The sequence below is a fragment of the Rana temporaria genome, chromosome 2 (genome assembly GCF_905171775.1).
Source record: "Rana temporaria chromosome 2, aRanTem1.1, whole genome shotgun sequence".
Taxonomy (NCBI): Eukaryota; Metazoa; Chordata; class Amphibia; order Anura; family Ranidae; genus Rana; species Rana temporaria.
Window position 1 is genome coordinate 278,699,520 of NC_053490.1, and position 23,716 is coordinate 278,723,235.

Sequence of the window (23,716 nt, forward strand, 5' to 3'; positions counted from 1 at the left end):
AAAGGGTTAGAAGGCATGTAACATCTTACCTAAAAAGACAAGAAAATGTTAGAAAGGGCACCAACCTCCTGAACCTTAGAGAAATATGCAGGAGTTCTGGTTCCACAGGAGTTTACATGTTCCAGATCAATGCCTCAAAGTATTAAAATCAGAAGATCAAAACACAACTTGAAACTAGCATTTTCAGCAAGAGGATGCACACTGCAGGCTACCCATTTCTTTTAGTTCAGGTTTACCAAAGCAAAAGATTGGCATCATTTTCATGCATCTGCCTGGGTCAGCGAGATCTGTAACTACTTAACTGCCTATGTCCAGTGCAATGATTACAAGCACACATATTAATTATACACTGAGCTTTGTGGAGCCCCAATCTTACAAACTGCAACCTTAGGAGAGAGGCAATGGACAGAAAGCACAGAAATTAGTACCAACTACTATAACAATACAAGACCATTCTACATGAGACCTAATTATTCAATTCAAAATGTTCCATGACCGATAGATGAAAAACCATAAAAGCATATGGCCTTTGCTTGCAACGGGAAGTCAGTGAATCCAGGAAGCATAAAAAAAAAAAATCCACTTTGTTACAAGCCTAATGCAGCAGCTGAGTACACACAGTGCACCGAAATTCTCACAGCTGCTGTCTTCTTCCCACTTTCATTTACTTTATAAAAAATGGAATTTGCCAGTAAGCTAAATAGAAGTCTGCTGGAAGATGCCATTGTTTGACGTACAAGCTACATCACTGTCTAAGAATAATACAACTAGCAAGCCAGTCAATGTCTGCAGCCATAAGAAAGTTAGGGACATTTCTTAAAAGCTGGTTGCAAAATTCTTACACATACCCAGTGAAGCGACTCAGAGATGAAACAAAACCTCCTACATAAGTTGTACCTTTCTGTAGCCTTCTCTTCACACGTTCAAAGTTCAGAATTTATAAAGCAGGGGGTGGGGAGCTGAAGTTACACTCTGCACAGCTCAGTGACAAGAGCTCTGAATGCTGATTGGAAGGTACACACGCCCCTGCACACAACATAGATGAGGCGTCAGAAGTAACTCATGCAGATAGCAGAGAACAAGGCAATAGACAGAAATGACACTTGGACCCCATAAACACAATGAGACTTTCTTCAGGCCTCGTGCACACCACAGGACATGTCCGATGAAAATGGTAAGCGGACCGTTTTCATCGGACATGTCCGCTCGGAGATTTCGGTCTGATGGCTGTACACACCATCAAACCGAAATCCCCGCGGACAGAGAACGCGGTGACGTAGACGACACAGACGTTCTCTATCGCGCAAGTTCAATGCTTCCATGCATGCGTCGAATCAATTTGACGCATGCGCGGGATTTCGGTCCGCTGGTTAGACGTACTAACCAGCGGACATGTCCGACGGACAGCTTTCCAGCGGACAAGTTTCTTAGCATGCTAAGAAACTTTTGTCTGCCGTTAATCTGTCCGCTAGCCTGTACACACGATCGGATCTGTCCTCTGAAACTGGTCCGCGGACATGTCCGGTTGTGTGTACGAGGGCCTCAGATTTTTGTCTACAAAATTTACCAAAACCATGTAATGTGAGGGCCTGCCTGATTGCATATAAATTGAAACACTTATGGTTTGACCTCATATTATATGGTTTTGGTAAAAATCTGCAGAAAAGCGAATAGTGTGTATGGGGTCTTAGTCCTCTGGTTGGAAACAAGCACATACTATAGAGTATTGGTCTCAAACTGGTGGCCCTCCAGCTGTTGCAAAACTACATGCCCCATGAGGCATTGCAAGGCTGACACAATTACAAACATGACTCCCACAGGCAAAGGCATGACGAGATTTGTAGTTTTGCAACAGCTGGAGGGCCACCAGTTTGAGGCCCCTGCGAGAGACATATGCTTTGTTCATATTTCTTCTGCGGGGGTTTACAACCACCAAGTTGTAATTAGAGCCCAGTTCCAGCCATAACTTTTTTTTTTGCTTTAAAAACAGAAGTGTGTTAAAAAAAGAAGAAAAAAAAAAGTGTCACTTTACGCGTCCTCCCCGCTCGTTTACCGCGCAGAGTTTGAATACTGCGCCGACATATACAGAGCGCAGTACACTCGTGTATTGTCGGGCAGGCTCGGCAACTCTCGCGCTGACGTCCTGTACGGAAGGAGCCGAGACTGCCCGACTATACTGCGCTCGGTATATGTTGGCGCAGTATTCAAACTCGGCGCGGGAAAGCGGGTATCTGCGTAAACGGCGGACCCACAATTTTGCCCTGATTTTCAGGGCAAAAAAAGTATGCGGTATACGCCGATAAATACGGTAAATCATGGCTTTTTTTTTTTAAATCTTTATTTAGAAAGTCTGTTCCCGTTTTCAGACTTTTGTCCTGTGCATGCTCCTCCACTGATGTGCCTCATTGCTTGCTACTAATGAAAATTTCTGGTCACATGATCTGCTCGGTGTACTACAAAATTCTCAGAGCTGATTTTGTCAGCACAAAAATATGTAGTCCAATCTCAGGCATGCAGAACGAACGTAGTCACCCTAGAACTGAAATCTGAGAATAGAAGAAAAATAAAAAATCTTGCAAATGAGAAATAAAGAAAATTAAAAAATAAGTAGTTAAAAAGTTAGGCATCTTTAAAAAATATTCCCTGGATATCAAAGACTGCCACAGTCAGATTTTTCAAAAGTGTCTCATGCATTTGGCTCATGCTGCGCCACTTTTCGAATGCAAGAGAGACACTTTCGCAAAATCTGTCCGAGACAGCTTCTCCTTGTATGCTAAGAGAGTTGGGCCCAATAAGCCCCTCTTACATTTGGTGCATTCAGGTGTGTAAAAGTGGCACGTTTTAGACCCACCTGGCTCCAACCCTCTATTCCGTGCCCCCCCATCGGAAGCTGCTGCCCACATGGGGGCACCAGTGCATGCTCGTTCCCGAGGCCCGCTGCTGCGTCCATTAACACAGGCAGTGGAACTTGGCACCACCGCCGCCACTGGCAAAACAATTTTCTAAAAGTAAGGCATTAAGGTAAAAGTTTTTAGCCTTTATAAATCACTTTAAGCCTTTAAGCCAACCTGGCCCAAAAGGAAGCTTGTAAAGTGAACCAGATGTTAAAGAGTTCTTCTTTAAAACTTTTTGCACCATAGTTGAATAAGATTGCTATAAAGAGTTCTCTACCTCAAGTTTCACAGTGGTATGCAGCCGACTTGCTTCTCTGGGTTTTTTTTTCTTTAGTAAATTTTTTTTTAAGTGAAATCCTAGTCCTGCCAGAAAGTATAATTCCTACAGTACTTCTGGATCACTAGGGACATCACTGCTGTACATCTGTTTAGACACCAGCAGTGTCTCTGCCCCTTTCTCCCTCTACAAAGTGCATGGATGGAGGCAGTTACTATATCCAGCATATATTTGAATGGCTGGATTTTTATTTATTTTTTTATTTTAATTGAGTGCACCCTCACACGCCACTGTGCCCGTCACTCCGACAGCTGTCTGGCTGAGAAGTTTTGCACTGGTGTAGGCAGAGCCCGAAGGGGATTTGAGAGGCTAGCTCCCTATCCGGTCCATTTTACATTTGACTAACACAAACAGAGAGAAATGGTGGTGGGGGCGCGCGTGCAATCTATAATCACTATTAAGTCCAAAAGGAGATTTCGAATACGCCCACTGATGTGCCCTGTCAGTAGAAAGCCAACTAGCCTCTCAGATTTTTTGTATAACCCCCATGAGGTTTATGGTATTGTATTGACTTTTGTATCACACTAAGTCCGGGTGCCATGGCGCAGCTCTAAACCCCCCCTTTTCCTAGCCTCTCAGATTGCTCATCAGGCTCTGCTCTTCTTATGGAGGAGCCATTTCCAAAATATAGGTATTGCCATCACAAATTTTTCCCCATTGACATTTAGCTTTCAGCTGGGGAAAAAATCCACTGAGTATTGGCATACTCCTGTACACCAGCTCAAAGCTGGTCTTGACTACTGTCAGTTTCCTCATCTAAAACTGGGATCACTTAAGAATTTCACTGACCGAGTAATTCTTAAATTGGCAGTAGTAAGAACTACCCGAATCTGCTGCACGTGTCAGTAAGTTGCAAATGCACGGCTGAATTAGGTGAAGGTAATTCTTATAGAATTACTGCCAGGAACGTGCCGTTAGGGCCATTTTGAATTCCTCTGATTATCTTCATTAGGCCGCCTGTTCTAAACCAGGGGTCTACAAACTTTGCAAATAAAAAAGGGACAATTTATGGTCCTTCAGAACTTGGGGGGCCAGACTGAGGACAATGGGGGTAAAAAAAAAAAGCTCTAGGAGTAAAACTATACCCCATTGTTGGGTGTCAATGGGAAGAATGGTGGCTTATATCAGTGGCAGAGATAGTGGATGGAAAGGCAAGCAAAAGGCCGTATCTGCTCCCCCCGCCCTCCAAGGCCACAGTTGGAGACCGTTTTAAAAGTAAAAGCATTGGTCTGGATTCAAGAAGCAATTGCGCCTGTGTAACCATAGTTACACAGCGCAATTGCTTACTTGCCCTGGCGTAACAAATGCTCCCGATTCAGGAACCTCGTTACGCCGACTGCAGCCTAAAATATGCGCGGCATAAGGCTCTTATGCCCGCATATCTTAGGCTGCATTCTTGCGATGGCCGCTAGGTGGCGTTCCCGCTGTGATCAGCGTATAGTATGCAAATTGCATACTAACGCCGATTCACAACGTTACGCAAGCCCTGCGTACGCAGTTTACGTAGTTTCCGTACAGCGTTTTTCGCGCAAGGCTGCCCCTGCTATTAGCAGGGGCAGCCAATGTTACGTATACCCGTCATTCCCGCTTTGCGAAATTTCAAATTTACGTAGTTTGCGTAAGTGATTCGTGAATGGCGCTGGACGCCATTCACGTTCACTTTGAAGCAAATGACGTCCTTGCGACGTCATTTGCCGCAATGCACGTCAAGATAGTTTCCCCGACGGAGCATGCGCTCTACGAACGGCGCGGGAACGCGCCTAATTTAAATGATTCCCGCCCCCTACGGGATCATTTAAATTGCGCGCGCTTACGCCGGGCATTTTGCCGGCGCGCCCATGCAATTTACGGAGCTACTGCTCCGTGAATCAAGGGCAGCGCAGTAAATTTGCGGGGTAGCATGGCAAAAACGTTGCCCTGCGCCTCCGTAAAAAAAGCGCAATTGTACCTGAATCTAGCCCATTACATTTTACTACGCCTGAATCAGAAAGTGCATTGGTTATTCTAAGCCAACCATTTCCACCAAAAAGCATTGATGCATGCCAACCAATAAACAAAACTCTTTGAATACAAGGAACCCACACATCAGGGTTTCCATCTTTCATTGGGAATTACAAGATCCTTGAACCCCCCTTTTAACACGCATGTCAACTGAAATGTGGTTGACCTACAGTTTTCTATACACAAATGTGTAATATCAGAATAAATATCAGCAATAAAAAATACGAACTGTCAAATATTTGCCTTACTGGTACTGTATATTGACATTAACCTTATACAGTCACATTGTGCTTTACCTTTGTAAAACTGCATTGCGATTACCCAACAATCCTTGACAGGGGAGCTTTTAATATATAACCTGTCTACATCATGCAGTGATTATGTAGAGAGAAATTTTGTATATATATATATATATATATATATATATATATATATATATATATATATATATATATATATATATATTTAATGAGGGGGGGCGGGGACCCACACAACACTTAGTGAAAGTCAAGATTTATACCAGCACCTTAGTTTGAAAAGTGTACTTGACCTTACTGAATATTGCACAGGGTTATAAACATTCTATTAAAACTTGCATAAAACTTTATTTAAATAAATAAAAATTATATATTATATACACCGTTTATTATTCAAATAAGGGAAATTTCTGCAACTTATAGATGTTTTTTTCCCATCTAATTATTCCTTCTTTTGACCTTTGATAAGAAAGAGGAGAAAGAATGTATACCTGCGTTTTTACAGTTATGCAAAAAAAAAAAATATATATTTTTAAAGAGACTTCTAGAAAGAAAATCAATGCGCAATTTATTGACTGACACACATTAAACAAGAAAGCCTATATGCAACTTTTTCAGTCTCTCTGAAAATGCCACACAAAGTTTGTCCTTGAATTTTCAAACTCCAAGGCAGCAGCATTTCAAGGTCATGCAAACTGAGGGAGGCCCATCTTCAATAACATGATGGTAAATAACAAAACTGTAGCAAGAAAAAGAAAAAGAAAAAAAAGAAGCACAAATCAGAAAGGCCATCAGTAAAGAACTTGCTATAGTGACTGGAATAGTGTGCTCTTGTCTGCAGAGTTCCTTGTGTCTGTGTTGGAATGTGTTGCTGCACATCAAACATTCCAATGACCTTCATGCCTTATTTGAAAATCTAAACTAGCATCAAGTAAAAAGACTTTAAAAACTAGCAAACATACTAATGCAATGACTGGTTATCAGAAGCAAAATTGTGCACTATCGAAAGGAGTTATTGAGCGCCTAGAAGAGAGACAATGAGCTTACCTGCAAAGCGCAAGGGCAAGAAAAAAAAAATCCCTCACCAAATCAGTAATGTCATGTTCCATTGACTTTATAGACCATTAACCTCTTAATTTATAAGCTATTTACATAAAGTGTCTTTCACTGGAATCATGTGGCACTAGCATTCCAAGCTAAAGTAACAGCTGTTCTGTACATCAGGAATTAAAGGCATGTTGTGTATGAATTTTCCTGGAAAGGACACTAGTGTCCTAAACATACAATTTCAAGTAAAAGACAAAATTAAGCAAAAGTCACCTCCCCCCAATTAAATGGATAGTATGTTCAAAAAAAATACCCAAATCTACAGGATGTACCAATGTGTACTGTACTCAGCTATTGTGTGTATGTACATACATATGTGAACACACAAACAGTCACTCACACTTGCATTTCACATGACCTTACCCAAATAAACTACAGAATAATATTAGAACACTGCCTCCTCTAGAAAATTATAAAGTGAACTTGTACAGGTTTCTTATCTCTGCATATCAACCCAAGTGCAACATGAAAAAAGAAAATCTACACTCTAACGTACAAGAGGTGCAGCAGAAGGTATGCCAGGAATGCAAGGGGCCATTTTCTTAGACAGGGGGAAAAACAGCATGCAATATTTACTTTTATGCACAAAAATACAGAACGGAACTTACCAGTGCCACTGCAAAATTTCAGGAAATTCTCATTTCACAAGACCACGGCTCGGCTCAAGCACTTATATTTTTCCCCTTCAGCTTCACTCACCAGCCCTCCCCCCTCTCGGGAAAGAGAAAAAAAGGACAAAGGCATGAGGACATGCAAGGAAGATACTGTGCAATATCCTTTTCTCTAACCCAACAGTCAGAATCTGCTCTCCTTGCAAACTCCTCGCCATTTTTCTTTGTCTTTCAGCTGACCCCTGTCTATGTGAAAAACTCCCAAGACTCCAATGAAAAAATCCTGCAGCCTCCTTCCACTTTAACAGTCAAAGGCATTCAATCTAGCTTGCTACACGACACCAACACCCGCCTCTTCTCTTGCCCTATTTGCTGCTGCTTGTTATTTGAGGACACTGCTCAGCTACCATTGGCAGATGAGATGATCAATCAGCACCACTGTAACACTTCCTGTTTAAAGTTACCTTGAGACAAACAGGGGTCAGAGCAAGTGACTTTAAAAGAACGGAGTGCATTCATTAAAATGTATTCACGGTTTGAGGCAGCAAAGATCCATATTAATAAACAGCAGATATATATTTCTAGCTATTTACAAGACCTTTCATTTAAAAACTTGTGCAAACAAATCAGTAAAATTTAAAGTACCAGAAGATAGTCTTTCTCCAGCAGTGTATTCACACACAAAGCTAATAGCATGTTTTACACTACATTAATGATCACATTAATAATTAGGACCATATTTACCTATGTACTTTTACAGCATTCCCACACAAGTTGTTGCAGACACCATATTATTTTAAAGTCACTGTTATTTTGAACTTGAAGACAACATATGCTGAAGCACCACAAAAAAGGTAGGACATAGCAAATATGTCAAAAACACACACACTAATTATATATATATTTTGTGTGTGTGTGTGTGTGTGTGTGTGTGTGTGTATGTGTGTATGTGTGTATGTGTGTATGTGTGTATGTGTGTGTGTGTATGTGTATGTGTATGTGTATGTGTGTATATATATATATATATATATATATATATATATATATATATATATATATATATATATCACTCTCACACACACACACACACACACACACACACACACACACACACAAATATAAAAATACAGAACCTTGCCTAAAAGTTTAAAAAACGCCTAAAGTAAAAAAAAAAAAAAAAAAAGAATAGTTGCAATATCGAAGGCAGATTTGACACGAGTAGCTGTATTTTATGTAGCGAAGAAATGACAGATGTCCAGATAAAATCAGGTGGAATAATAAAAGTGGAATTACACAGTCACACATCTCAGTATCACGTTAAAATCACTACTTTTTCAATTTCATAAAGACCTTTAAAAAAGGGATGTTGTAAACCAAAAAAAAAAAAAAAACCCTGCAAGACAAATACATAATAATGAACGGAGCTAGTATGCATCACAGTTGTTCCAGCGGCACCCGCACACCCTGGAGTTCCTAGGCTTCTGGCGCTGTGATTGGCCGGAGCCAAGATGATGTCACAGGGCTTGGAAGGAAGGGCTTACCTAAAGGTAAAATGTCAGAGGAAGTTTAGTTCCACTTCAAGCACACTAGAACTTAAAAATATTAATATAAAACAAAAAAATTGGCATTTTTGACCAGCCACCCTCTGCCTCCCCAATGCTTAATGAGGCCGCCTACTCATTATTTCACTCCGCCCGTCACACATCAGGAGGGGAGAAGTCTAGTGCAAGTTTGTAGCCTTTAAAGTGGTTGTAAACCCTTAGGGCACTTTCACACTGGGGCGCCGCCATTTAGGGTTTATTTCCTCTTTAAAGTTAAAGCAGGGGTTCACCCTATGAACGCAAAAAAAAAAATTTTTTTTTGCTTCTACCATAAAATCAGGCATTGTAGCGCGAGCTACAGTATGCCTGTCCCGATTTTTTTACCCCCGTACTCACCTTGTACTCGTACATCGAAGATACCGGGGAATGGGAGTGCCTATGGAGACGGAGGATGATTGACGGCCGGCTCTGGCGCGTCACGCTTCTCCGGAAATAGCCGAAATAGGCTTGGCTCTTCACGGCGCCTGCGCATAGCCTGTGCGCAGGCGCCGTGAAGAGCCGAGACCTACTCCGGCTGTCTTCGGGGAGAGTGACGTGCCAGGGCCGGCCGTCAATCATCCTCCCTCTCCATAGGCACGCCCATTCCCCGCGGGAGCCGAAATCTTTATCGTACAGGTACACAGTGAGTACGGGTGTAAAAAAAAAAATCGGGACAGGCATACTGTAGCTCGCGCTACAATGCCTGTCTCGATGGAAAAATGATGTAAGTGAGGGTGAACTACCGCTTTAATGTAAAGGCTTGGGGGTTTTTTCCCTATAAAAACATGTTATACTTTGGCTTAAAGTGGATGTAAACACATTTTTTTGCTGTCACAATGTAGAGTATAAGATTTCCTACCATCTGCGCCCAGTCTTGGCACAAAGAGTTAGTCTATCTCTGAGCAATCCTCTTATTTTTCAGTGAGATAAACAGACAAACAGGAGAAAACTTTTGTCCGTTTTTCCCCCCTTGCTGTGAATGACAGGTTATTTACATATCTCATGCACTAGCTTCAGACAGGCATTATTTAATTCCCACCCCCACTCCTTTTCTGAAGTCATGTGGTTACTTTTCTGGATTTTGACTGGATGTTGGTGATCATAGCAGAATTTAGTGTAAGGAATACACAGGAGAAAATGCATGTCGACAAGGGGAGTGTAGAGGTGGGCAGGGAGTTTACTGACATCACCCACCAAGCTCCAGACAACAGATCCACCCACAGAATCTGCAGTTTTTTAGTTCTTTTAACAGACAAAGGGGAGACATTTAACAGGTAAGGATACATGCAGGAGGCATCTATATCCTTATAGATCAGCACTATGGCAGTAGTTTAGAAAGGATGACAGTGGGGTTTACAACCTCCCCTGAACGATCTAACTTGACAGATAGTAACAGTCGTTAAAAAAAAAGTCAGTTTTGCCACATATGCGTTCATAAGAGTCCCCCCCCCCCCAAATAATCCAAAATTTAAAAATGTCTGTAAACGAAACGCAGCCAAACATGAGTTAGCGGTTACAGGCATTTGGCGTTTCAAATGCCTCTGAACATCCGTTGTGAACACATTTTTTGCTTTACAAAAAAACAAATACAAATCAGGGGAAACCTGAATATCTACTAGACGAAACTACGCCAGCTGAAAACCTGGGAAATTCTAAGACCAAACAGCAGTATAAAATCAAGATGTGGCAGTGCATAAATATAAAAAAAAATGTCAATAAGTATTATAAACCCAGAAGGATGTAGAGTTATAATGTAAACAGTCCACAACCAAGAAGGAATCCACACAAGGAGAATCCAGATGGATAGCTCAGGTGCAGGAAACGATACACCAAAAGTGAGTGCGTTCACCACCACAATGCGGGTTGCTATGGTCACCTCAGAGACTGACCCCTGTGCCACAGGTGGTCAGACACCTTTTTACCACTAACCCGGGGATAGGGTGTAAAGGATGATGACTTGTCTCAGCTACTGAAGGATTTATACGACATCCATATGACTTCGGCCACAAGTCAGGACAGAGCGGAGATTACAAGCCTGGCATAGTGGGAAAGGGGCGTGTCTGACCTTCTGTGGCACAGGGGTCAGCCCGAGCTGAACGTCACCACCACAATGTGGGTTGCTACGTTCAGCTCGGGCTGACCCCTGTGCCACAGAAGGTCAGACACGCCCCTTTCCCACTATGCCAGGCTTGTAATCTCCGCTCTGTCCTGACTTGTGGCCGAAGTCATATGGATGTCGTATAAATCCTTCAGTAGCTGAGACAAGTCATCATCCTTTACACCCTATCCCCGGGTTAGTGGTAAAAAGGTGTCTGACCACCTGTGGCACAGGGGTCAGTCTCTGAGGTGACCATAGCAACCCACATTGTGGTGGTGAACGTACTCACTTTTGGTGTATCGTTTCCTGCACCCGAGCTATCCATCTGGATTCTCCTTGTGTGGATTCCTTCATGCCTGTGGACTGTTTACATTATATCTCTACATCCTTCTGGGTTTCCAAAAAATGCTTCTAAACTCAAACTGCCAAGAAAGGACTATACACAAACCTGTGTACATGTACTGATAGGATAACAGAGGAGAGTTCAGGGGCAGCTGAAAAAAAAAAAAAAAAAAAAACACGACTAACTGCTCCTAAACGTCCGTTTACCAGCAGCAGTGTACATGGAGCCTACGTGTGGTTTTGCAGAGGAGCCCGGATCCTCCTCTTCTCAGGTTACCCATCTGTGCTCCTGGCCCCTCCCTCCTAGTCAGTGCTCCCACAGCAAACTTGCTATGGGGCACCAAAGCCAAGTCACAACTCCCTGTATCTATTCAGACAGTCTTGACGCAGCCCCCTCTCTTCCCTGACTGGCTAGCTGACCGACAGCAACGGGAGTCAATGGCGCCACTGCTGTGTCTCAGCCATACAGGAAAGAAGACTCTCAGACACTCGTGGAAATTGCTGGACAGAGAGGGACCGAGAAGGGCTGCTGCACACAGAAGGCTTTTTCTTAATGCATAGAATGCATTAAGATAAAAATGCCTTTAAAAAATCGCTTTAAAAAAACGTGTGGGATTGAAGACTTAAGCCCTTGCGACAATATCAAAATGCCTGAGTAGCGAAGAGCAGGAAGGAAGCAGGAAGAGACGCAAGTCAGTTTCTGACATTCAGAATCACCTAGCCATACATGGATCGAAATTCAGATGGATGACCAAGGACCAGCTGACTTTCGATCCAAGTATGGGCAGGGAGGTGGTACAAAAGACAATCTAAGAAACGACTTCTGTACAATCACCCTGCTGCAATTTACCTGTTCAATCAGCACTGCCTGCAGCGCTGATCTGTATTTTGATGGCAGGGATACAATAGCTCAGCAGGCAGGAACCACCTCCCCCCACAGTGTGTGGATGGGGGAATCGAGTGCCTTTTTTCATTTAACCTGCTGGGCTACCTTAGACCTGGCAGCCAATCGGAGACATAGGGAGGATGCATTAGTGTCAGGGACTTACCTCCCAGCCTCATCCATCCTCGTTTCTGAGGAAACAACAGGGTTCCTCCATGTTGACACACCGCAGCACTTCCCGCACGCCTGCGCGTGCGCAACGGGGGCGCGAGCGTGCACAACGGGCGCGCGCGCGCGCACGATAGCGGGAGCGTGCACGTTTTTGGCGCCAAAGCACACTTTAAAAGCCATTGCTGGACTCAAACACATTGCTGCCTGATCTGCAGTTTTGGAGTGAACTTACACTTGAAACCTGATCCTGAAACCTGATCCTGAAACCTGATCCTGAATTACTGACTGAACCTTGACCCGGCTTGTTGACTATCCGTATCTCTCTAATCCCTGACTCCGGCTTGTTTGACTACCCTTCTGATTGGACCCACCGTTGCCAGACCCACCTGCTTGCACCACGACTACGCTTCAGTTACCTGCATCTGAACCATCTGATTATCCGTTGTGACCCGGCTTGCCTGACCCTGCTGTTTCTTGCTTCCTATTTATCTGCTTTCTTCATCAGCTTGTTGCCATTGCAGTCGTATCACCTGTCAGGGTCGCTGACCCCCCTCTTCTGCCTCAGTGCCGTCTGCACCTCCCCGCCAGAGAGACTCAGCCACCTACATCTATTCATCTCTGCATCGGCACTCCTACCCCGCTGTGCTCCGAGTCCGCTGTTCCCACTTCAGTGGCTCGTGAACCAGAGCCGTAAGAGAGGCCTCCTACAACCAGACTCTAAACATACCAGGTACGTAACAGTATCAGGCAGCCATGATAGAGTCTGCAGGAGTTGCCCCAGCGATGGAGGAGATATGCAAGCATCTATCATCCCTCACTCAAGCGGTTAAAAACTTGCAAGATGGCTACCTGAGATTGGAAGGACAGGTCCAGAACCTAGCCGTTCCTGGAGATGCCCCAGCATCTTCCACTAGGTCTTCATCAGCCGCTGCTGCTCCGTCTGTGGTAATGTTACCACCTGAACCCAGGGTTCCTATGCCCGAACGATTCACAGGGGATCGCTCTAAATTCCGGGACTTTCAGAACGCATGTCAGTTATATTTTGCTCTGCAACCCCGAACATTCTCACTAGAGGCCACGAAAGTGGGGTTTGTCGTTTCCCTGCTTCAAGGGGAACCCCAAAAATGGGCACATCGGTTGCTAGAGGATAATGGCCCTCAGACAGAGACTTTGCTGAACTTCTTCCAGACCATGGCCCAACTTTACGACAATCCCCAGAGGACTGCCACGGCTGAAACCGCTTTACTTGCACTTCAACAAGGCCGCCGAGCGGTCGAGGATTATGTAACCGATTTTCGTCGTTGGAGTGCAGATACTCAATGGAACAGCGCAGCTCTGCGCCACCAATTTCGCTTAGGCTTGTCAGAACCCCTGAAGGATGAACTAGCCCGCATTGGGGTACCTGAAACCCTAGACGAACTTATCACTAAGGCCGTGCAAATTGATCGGCGACTAAGGGAACGCCGGGCAGAGCGTTCTTCCCAACAAGGTCGCCCAGTATGGGTCACTGCTCGGGCCCCCTTACCCGCTTCTCGTTACCGACCACCTACTCCTCCGAATTCTACTGATCCGTCTATGGACACTTCGGAACCAATGCAATTAGGTGTGATGCGACCTACTCTCACTCCGGAAGAACGCACACGTCGTCGCCAGTTGAACCTGTGTCTCTACTGCGGCGAGGCCGGCCATTACGTGTATAACTGCCCCGTCAAGATACGTAAGTTCAAGTCTTCAGCTCCTATTAATATTTCTGCCATTTCTGCCAACACCACCCACCTTGCTCTCTCCCTTTCGTTACAGCTTCCGGAAAAGACGGTGTTGGTCAATGCTATCGTTGATTCAGGCGCATGCAGCCGTTTTATTGATTCCACTTTTGCTGATCTCCATAATATACCTTTACGTAAAAAGGACTGTAGACTTTCTGTCTTTTTGGCCGACGGCTCACACATCAAGTCTGGTCAGGTAACACAAGAGACGCTTCCCCTACCTGCTACTACTTCTCTCCAACACAAGGAACTGTTAATTTTGGATGTCATTTCATCTCCTTTGTTCCCAGTAATTTTAGGCATACCTTGGCTCCGGGCACACAACCCCCAAGTTGACTGGATATCTGGAAGAATCACCTTCCCTTCTTACTACTGTCAGGAACACTGCCTGCCCAGACCGTCCAACCCATCTCCTACCCTGATGTGTTTAAATGCCGATCCCAGTCTGCTTCAGTCCGTTCCAAAACCATATCATGGATTCCTTGATGTGTTTAGCAAGAAAGGAGCTGATTCTCTTCCGCCTCATCGGCCATATGACTGTCCGGTTGAGCTCCTTCCTGGGGCTGAGATCCCCTTTGGGCGGATTTTCCCACTTTCCGAGAAGGAACAGGACGCCTTAAAAATTTATCTTGATGAAAATTTGGATAAAGGATTCATCCGTCCGTCCACTTCGCCAGCAGGCGCCGGAATATTTTTTGTCACAAAAAAAGACCAAACTCTTCGTCCCTGTGTTGATTATCGGGAACTAAACAACATCACTGTAAAGAATCGCTATCCCCTGCCCCTAATACCCGAACTTTTTCAAAAATTACGATCTGCCGTTATTTTTACTAAACTGGACCTGAGGGGAGCGTACAACTTGATACGCATCAGGGACGGCGATGAATGGAAGACAGCGTTCCGCACAAGATATGGACACTATGAGTACTTGGTAATGCCCTTTGGCCTATGCAATGCACCTGCTACGTTTCAACACTTTGTTAACGACGTATTTAGAGACTTCTTAGACATCTTTGTCATTGTTTATTTGGACGATATCCTGGTTTTTTCCTGTTCCCTGGAAGAGCACCGAGTGCACGTCTGCAAGGTCCTGAATCGTCTCCGCCTGCACAGCTTGTATGCAAAAGTAGAGAAATGCGAGTTCGAGCGACTAACTATCCAATTCCTAGGTCTAGTGATTTCTCCAACCGGAATTGAAATGGATCCGAAAAAAGTATCCGCCATCCTAGACTGGCCAACACCCTTGGATAAAAAAGGGGTACAACGTTTTATTGGGTTCGCAAATTTTTATAGGAAATTTATTAAAAACTTCTCTACGATAGTGGCTCCCATTACTCAACTCACTAAGCAGAATCTTCGTTTCCGATGGAATCCTGAAGCTCAAAAGGCCTTTGATACCCTGAAGGGACTCTTTACATCCGCTCCAATCCTCAGTCATCCCAATCCAGCGTTGCCTTTCCTCCTTGAGGTAGATGCCTCTGAAGTGGCGGTAGGGGCTGTCATCTCACAACGCTCAGGGGACAAGGATTTAATGCATCCAGTAGGATTCTATTCCCGAAAGCTCTCCCCCGCAGAGAGGAATTACGACGTGGGGGATCGAGAACTGTTGGCAATCAAAACCGCCTTAGAGGAGTGGAGATACTTACTTGAAGGCGCTGCTCATCCTGTATTGATCTACACAGATCACAAAAATTTGGAGTATCTAAGGACAGCTAAACGGCTAAAACCTCGACAAGCCCGTTGGGCTCTCTTCTTTTCTCGCTTTTGTTTTCATATTACTTATCGACCTGGATCCAAGAATGTTAAACCAGACGCATTATCCCGAATGCATGACAACCCGAAGGACACATCCATTCCAGACACCATCCTTCCGGATGGCAACTTTCTACTTTTGCATACCGGTCTGCTTTCCACGATCAGAGAAGCATCTTCCGAATCTTCCAAACCCCCCAATATCTCGTTAACTTCCAGAGACGGTTTATTTTGGAGAGGGAGTCAAGTTTTTGTACCGGAGAATACCCGAGTGGAAGTTCTAAAACTTCTCCATGACCACCCGTTAGCGGGGCACTTCGGAGTTCGTAAAACCCTCGAATTAGTGCGACGCACTTTCTGGTGGCCTGACTTAGAGGACTTTTGTAAGAAATATATCAACTCTTGCCCCATCTGCAATCGGAACAAGACATCCAGAAAACAAGCCTGGGGTCTATTAAAACCTCTACCCGTGCCCAATAGACCTTGGGAAATGATTGCAATGGACTTTATTGTGGAACTTCCCTGTTCTGAAGGATGTACAGCAATCTTTGTGATTGTAGATCGTTTTACCAAGATGGCTCACTTCCTTCCTTTGAAAAATACACCTTCTGCTGCTGAAACTGCTCGCGTTTTTATCAAAGAAATCGTCAGGCTACATGGAGTACCTTCCAATATTGTCTCCGACAGAGGGGTCCAGTTTACCTCTCGGTTCTGGAAAGCCCTTTGTGAGAAGTTACAAATTAAGCTTTCTCTGTCTTCAGCCTACCATCCCCAAACCAATGGGCAAACCGAAAGAACAAACCAAACCTTAGAACAATATATCAGATGCTTTACAACTTTTTCTCAAGATGATTGGGTCTCGCTGCTACCTCTAGCAGAATTTGCATACAACAATGCCAAACACTCAGCTACCGGGCAATCCCCTTTTTTCTCTAATTATGGTTTTAATTTAACATTTTTGCCAGATTTCTTTTCAGAATCAGCAGTTCCAGCGGTTCAAGATATCTTGGAATTTTTTAAACGTAACAACCAGGTATTACGCGAAGCAATAACCAAGGCTCAAGCTGACGGCAAGAGATTCTTCGACAAGGGAAGAAGGGGAGAGTTGGATCTCAAACCGGATGATCAGGTATGGCTGTCCACAAATAACCTAAGATTACCTTGCCCGTCTAAGAAGTTGGCACCTAAGTTTATGGGACCCTTCCCGGTTAAGAGGAAAATTAATTTAGCCTCATATGAACTGTCTCTACCTAATTCCCTGAAAATACATCCTGTATTTCATGTTTCTCTACTCAAACCTGCAGCCCCTGATCCCTTCCCTAACAGAGGATCCAAGCCTCCTGAACCTGTCCAGATCGATGGTTGTGAAGAGTACGTAGTGGAAACTATATTGGACTGCAGAAAGCGACAAGGACAAAACCAATTTCTGGTCAAGTGGAAGGGGTATGGCCCAGAAGATAACTCTTGGGAACCTGAAGGTAATCTACACGCCAAGAAGTTATTACGTGCCTTTTTTCTTGCTCACCCAGACAAAAAGGCCCGACTGGGCATCCGGAGGCTGCCCCTTGGGGGGGGGCAATGTCAGGGACTTACCTCCCAGCCTCATCCATCCTCGTTTCTGAGGAAACAACAGGGTTCCTCCATGTTGACACACCGCAGCACTTCCCGCACACCTGCGCGTGCGCAACGGGGGCGCGAGCGTGCACAACGGGCGCGTGCACGATAGCGGGAGCGTGCGTGTGCACGTTTTTGGCGCCAAAGCACACTTTAAAAGCCATTGCTGGACTCAAACACATTGCTGCCTGATCTGCAGTTTTGGAGTGAACTTACACTTGAAACCTGATCCTGAAACCTGATCCTGAATTACTGACTGAACCTTGACCCGGCTTGTTGACTATCCGTATCTCTCTAATCCCTGACTCCGGCTTGTTTGACTACCCTTCTGATTGGACCCACCGTTGCCAGACCCACCTGCTTGCACCACGACTACGCTTCAGTTACCTGCATCTGAACCATCTGATTATCCGTTGTGACCCGGCTTGCCTGACCCTGCTGTTTCTTGCTTCCTATTTATCTGCTTTCTTCATCAGCTTGTTGCCATTGCAGTCGTATCACCTGTCAGGGTCGCTGACCCCCTCTTCTGCCTCAGTGCCGTCTGCACCTCCCCGCCAGAGAGACTCAGCCACCTACATCTATTCATCTCTGCATCGGCACTCCTACCCCGCTGTGCTCCGAGTCCGCTGTTCCCACTTCAGTGGCTCGTGAACCAGAGCCGTAAGAGAGGCCTCCTACAACCAGACTCTAAACATACCAGGTACGTAACAATTAGGATTTGGATCATATTTTAGGCACAATTCCTGCTATGGCTTTACAAACTACAGAGATTAGTGGTAAACAGGACCTCTGAAGGATACCTTACACACGGGGCGGGCTTTGTTAGAATCTGCCTGCTCGGCAGTGAATCTGTCCACTGATCCCCGCTGAGCAGGTGGGTGGGTGTTCTGTGTCTTCTTGGTTGGGCGGTCAGATGTAAATGGACTGCCTGTCCCATTTGCTCCCAACTGCCACCCGATCCGCCAGACGGAAGAGGGGGGGGGGGGAGATGGAGAGATAGAGGACTAATCCGTCCGTTTTTAGCAGACAGGATTGGATCGGATGATGGCGGGTGTCAATGTACACATGTCTGTTGACACCTGCCGTTCCAAAAAAGGAGACTGGAGGGTATGATCGAGTCAACCTGAATTTTGGGCTAAATTCGGATATGAAAAGAGACCAAGACGCACAGGACCCCTGTGAAAATTCGCACTAAGGCCGCAGCGGAGATGTGCGATCCGGCTCCATAGAGCGCTGGTCAAAATCTCCTGTTTTATACAGGTATTTGCACCCCCTCCCACCTGAAAGGTGTCAAATGTGACACCGGAGGGTTCCGAAAAGCGGAGGGTCACTTTTGGGTGAACCTCCGCTTTAATTCTTTTAAAATAAACGCTAAGGTTTTACACTAAATCAAGGAATTTGATTTTTACATGCCACATCATTGCCACTTGGCCCTTATCATGTAGTATGCCAATTAGCGGTGCAGTGGGCCCTTGGTGTTATTGCAACCGAGCTGTGATTAGAAAGCTTCTCCGGGTCTTCCGTAATAGGGGACCACAGGGTTCTGGCAAGCAGAACATTTTGTCACATGGTGAAGGACTTCACGTTTTTTCCGCATTTGAAGAGAAGTGAACTGTATTGATTTAAGGACTTGTGCACGGGTGGATCAATATCACTTGACGTCACAGACAGATCATCCATTTTTTTGAACTTCATGAACTTTTATGGATTTTTACAAGTATTAATTCACTTTGTATTTTTTGATCATTTTATTTACTGCATCAACAATCACTTGGAGGTTTTCTCTTATTTTTTATTATATGTGTTTATGTTCACATTTAATATTTAGGCATTTATATACACCTTCGCTATTTAGGTTTAGCGCGACTATTTTTTATTATATTTGATCACTGGTTTGATGTTTACAGAAGAGTTGCCGCTTCCATTAAAATTTAAAGCATTTTGTGGGCACACGAGATTGCTTCTGATTTTAGCGCAGTTTTTTTTTCCACCTCATCAGTGCCCACCAGTTCAGCCCGTCAGTGCCCCATTAGTACCCACCAGTGCAGCCCTTCAGTGCCCACCAGTTCAGCCCGTCAGTGCCCCATCAGTGCCCACCAGTTCAGCCCGTCAGTGCCCACCCCCCCTTATCAGTGCCCACCAGGACAGCTCAATTTGGTCATTCACTGCCACCTCATCAGTGCCCACCAGCGGAGCGCTCCTGGCTCTGTTCTATCCCCTCGCCTGGCAAAAGACAGGTCCATTTGTCCCCCGACGTGCTGCGTGCCCCCAGACTACAAACCCCAGAATGCCGCACGGCCAGAAACAGCCAATCGGCGGCCACTGGTGCCGACTTCCTCCACTAGGTAAAAAAAAATAATAATCAGCAAGGCAGCGCCCGTGATGGCAGCCGTTTACAATAGACGGCGGGCGATTTCCACCCAGCACGCCCCTGCCTCGGATCGCTCACAATCAGACTTTGTATACATAATAATCGGCCGATGCCGATTTCTTTAAAAAGGCGAAATATCGGATCATATATCGGTGGACCTCTAGTCTCGTCATACAATGTCCCGCCATTTAAGATAATTTGGACTGAAAGCCCACTCTGCAGTGACCAAACCCCATTAGCAGAAACAAAAGGCTAGACTAACCTTTGCTGAGGAGCATGTTGTGTGGCTAGAGAACTGGTCCAAAGTTTATTTACTGATGAAAGAAAGTTTAATTTATTTGGGTCAGATGGTAAAACATTAGGTTAATGCTCAAACCGGGGAAAGACTGAACCCAAAGTGTGTGGAAGAGACTGGAACAAAATCACACCAAAAGCAGTGAGACAGACTAGTGATATCCTGTGGCCGCAGATGTGCTGAAGTCATTTAAAGCAAGGGCCTGTACACTTCCTACTAATTGTAACCTTCAGAAATTTTAGCTGTAATCGTTAAACCCGAACAAATATGAACTGCACAGGTTCTGAGAATAATTTAATGTAGATTAATTAACATACGTTCGGTTGATTCAGAAAGAAGTGGCAACCCTACCACAAACATTCATGAACTGAAAATGGTTTCCTGCAAAAAAACATTTACCAACTGCATTCAGCAAAAGCATCATGCCATCACCGGGATCCAAAGTTGTCACGCTCTTTCTGAACGCCACTAAGAGACACAAGCATGCATGAAACGATTTTTTTAGCAATTTGACATTATTTGAACAAAAGTGTTAGAGCCGAAGTGTAGAGTAGAGAAGAAAGCCTGTGTACTCAAAGTTTGTACTAACAACAGAGCGTCTCCTTTACAGGGTTTCATTTTTTAGTTATCAAAAACTTGACCTTGCACAAGGAAACTGTTTCAGTCAAGTACAGCTGCAAAAAAAAAAAAAAAAAAGGCACTCATTGGTTTTAAAGGATAAGTTCACCCTTCATAATATGTTACACCCATATTCATGGGGGAAGACAAGGAGAGAAGATCCCACTAGCTGTGTAAAATACAAACAAAAGAAGCAGCACAAATAATTTGCCGATCGCTAGTGCTAGTTTCATCATGGGTCGCATCAGCATTAGGATTGCCCTCAAAAGGGCCGGTTGGCTCTGTAAGATTAGATATCCAGAGCCAACCCACCAACAGAAGTTGAGTCCCCCACTCTCCCTTACATGACAGTGCACCCCCTTTCCTTATGCTGCTGCTGGGAAGAAGCTGGATGCATTACTGGAGCTCTCCTGCAACTGCAGGAGTGGTGCGAGGGCCGCTTAAAATGGGCAGGAGGGCGGGCCTTGTGTTTGACACCTGTGCTTTACATGCTCACGCAAAAAATAAAAAAATTAACATCTTTTACCTACATAAAGTGTAGCTTTTTTGTGAAAAGAACTTATCCTTTAAATGTTTTTCTGCAATACTTATCTATTGTTGTGACTTAGATGAGCATCCAATCACATTTTATAGCAAACACAATTGGGGGGGGGGGGGCGAATTCTACCAAAATTGGAGTGTGCAAAATCTGGTGCAGCTCTGCATAAAAACTAATCAGCTTCCAGTTTTTTTGTCAACGCTTACTTAACTGAACCAGCTGTTAGGAGGCAGATTGGCTGCCATGCACCAGATTTTGCACTCTGTAGGTTAAGTAAAATCAATCGCAATGTGGTTAAAGGGGTTGTAAACCCTCATGTTTTTTCACCTCAATGCATCCTATGCACTAATGAGGTGGCACTTTTATGCAGCACTGGTGGGTGGCACTGACCAGGAGGCCCTGCCAGGCATAGATTCCATCCCTAATGGGCACCAATTGGCATCCCTGGTGGTTATCTTAGATGGGTCTGCATTGATAATCAATGCGCCAATTATAAGAGCCCATTCACACAGGGACGACTTTGGATCCGACTTCAAGTCACGCTGCATGAGAAAATCAATGTAAGTGAATGGGAGCCGTCTTAATGCACACTACAAGTCGCTCTGACTTCAGAAAAGGTTCCTGTACTACTTCAATCCGACTTGTAGGCAACTTGTACCCATAGATTTCAATGGAAGTCGCCTCAGATGTCGAATCACTGTCTTAACTGAAGCAACAATACAGGAAGATAACATACATTTCTCAGGCAAACCCCTCCCTCCCAAAGAGCTGATTGTGGTTTGATTGGCCACTAAAAAGCCTCCTGTCCTGGAGGCAACTTGAAGTTGCCTTGTAAGTTGCCTGATGATTCATACTCAAGTTGTGTCCAAGTTGCCTCCCAAAGTCATGCTGGAAGTCGTGTTGCCTCTGTGTGAATGGGCTAAGTGCAGACCCCTGTCAGAGGAGAGCCGATTGGGCTGGTCTCCTACACTGTGATCAGCTGCGATTGGACACAGCTGGTCACATGGTAAAGAGCCTACGTCATAGGCTCTTTACTTAGGTCAGAGATGCGGTGCGTCAGACGTTAAATGCCATTATGAAAGCAGCTAGCTGCCATAACTCCAGTATTTTTTTAAACAGCGGACTGTCCTTTCAGATAAAATAAAGTGGTCTCTGCAGTGGATTCGCCGCAAGATCACTTTTATTGGTGGCGGAAGAGGGAGCCTCCCTCCGGTCGTCTCCGCCGCTTAACAAAGCCGTAAGTAATGGGGTAGCCGATCGGTTCCTCTCCCCTCACTACCCTGGATGCCAAGTGAGGGAAAGATGGCCCCCGTTTGGCTCCATAGCATTGGAGGGCGGAATCAACATCAAACGTTACTTCTGCCCAATGCCATTAACCACTTGCCGACCAGCTGTCGCAGTTATACTGCAGAAACATGGCTTGGCTGGACGAGACGACGTTATGTTACGTTGCTTCGCCCTGTGGCCACTAGAGGCGCGCGCCGCCAATGCGAGAGCGATAACTGCCGGGCACCCGCGATCACTCGTGACACACAGATGCCGGTTTTCTCAGGGGAGAAATGACAGATCGTTTGGTCATACTTTGTATGAACAGCGATTTGTCATTTCCCCTAGTTAGTCCCATCGCCCTTTACTTGGAACATGCAGAGGGCACACAATTAACCCCTTGATCACCCCCTAGTAAAATTTTTACAGTAATCAGTGCATCAGCACTAATCGCTGTAAAACTGTCAATGGTCCCAAAAATGTATCAAAAGTGTCTGCCTTAATGTACCCATTGATTTCAATGGAAGTCCCAGTATAAAAAAAATTAAATAAAAAAGTCACTGATCGCCGCCATTATTACTACTAAATAATAAAAAAGCCATAATTCTATCCCCTATTTTGTAGACGCCATAACTTTTGTGCAAACCAATCAATATACGCTTATTGCGATTTTTTTAACAAAAATATGTAGAATACATATTGGCCTAAACTGAGAATTTGAGGAAAGTAGTATGTGGGATACTTATAGCAAAAAAAGATTTTTGTTTTCAAAATTGTCGCTGTTCTTTTATCGTGCAAAAACACAAAAAACACAGAGGTGATCAAATACCACCAAAAGAAAGCTCCATTTGTGGGGAAAAGGACGCAAGTTTTGTTTGGGTACGTCGCACGACCGCGCAATTGTCAGTTAAAACGACGCAATGCCAAATTGTAAAAAGTGCTCTGGTCAGGAAGGGGGTAAAATCTTCCGGGACTGAAGCAGTTAAAGGGGGAATTTTTTTTTCAATTGCATTTTAGTGCAAATATGAGATTTTTTTTTTTTTTTTGGACCCCAGAAGTCACATTTAAGAAATCCAGCCAAGCTTTTTTTTTCTATTATAAGGGATGTTTACATTCCTTGTAATAGGAAAAAAAATGACAACATGGGACAGTGTCAAAATAAAAAGTAAAATTAATAATAAAAAAAAAAAAAAAGAAAGAAAAGGAAAGCGCACC

The 23,716-nt window shown here is 44.5% G+C and overlaps 1 protein-coding gene across 4 annotated transcripts in view; it reads right to left on the reverse strand.

Annotated features, from left to right (window-relative positions):
* The window catches only part of NFYC (nuclear transcription factor Y subunit gamma), an 89,875-nt gene that overhangs the window by 54,132 nt on the left and 12,027 nt on the right, over positions 1–23,716 (reverse strand). For 2 of the 4 annotated variants that reach the window (XM_040337096.1, XM_040337094.1), the window contains exon 1: positions 7,205–7,527. The exons of the other annotated variants lie outside the window; for them this stretch is intronic. The gene's annotated coding sequence lies outside the window, so the exon portion shown is untranslated. Of the gene's footprint in view, positions 1–7,204; positions 7,528–23,716 lie in introns of those variants that run through there. 4 annotated transcript variants of the gene reach the window in all.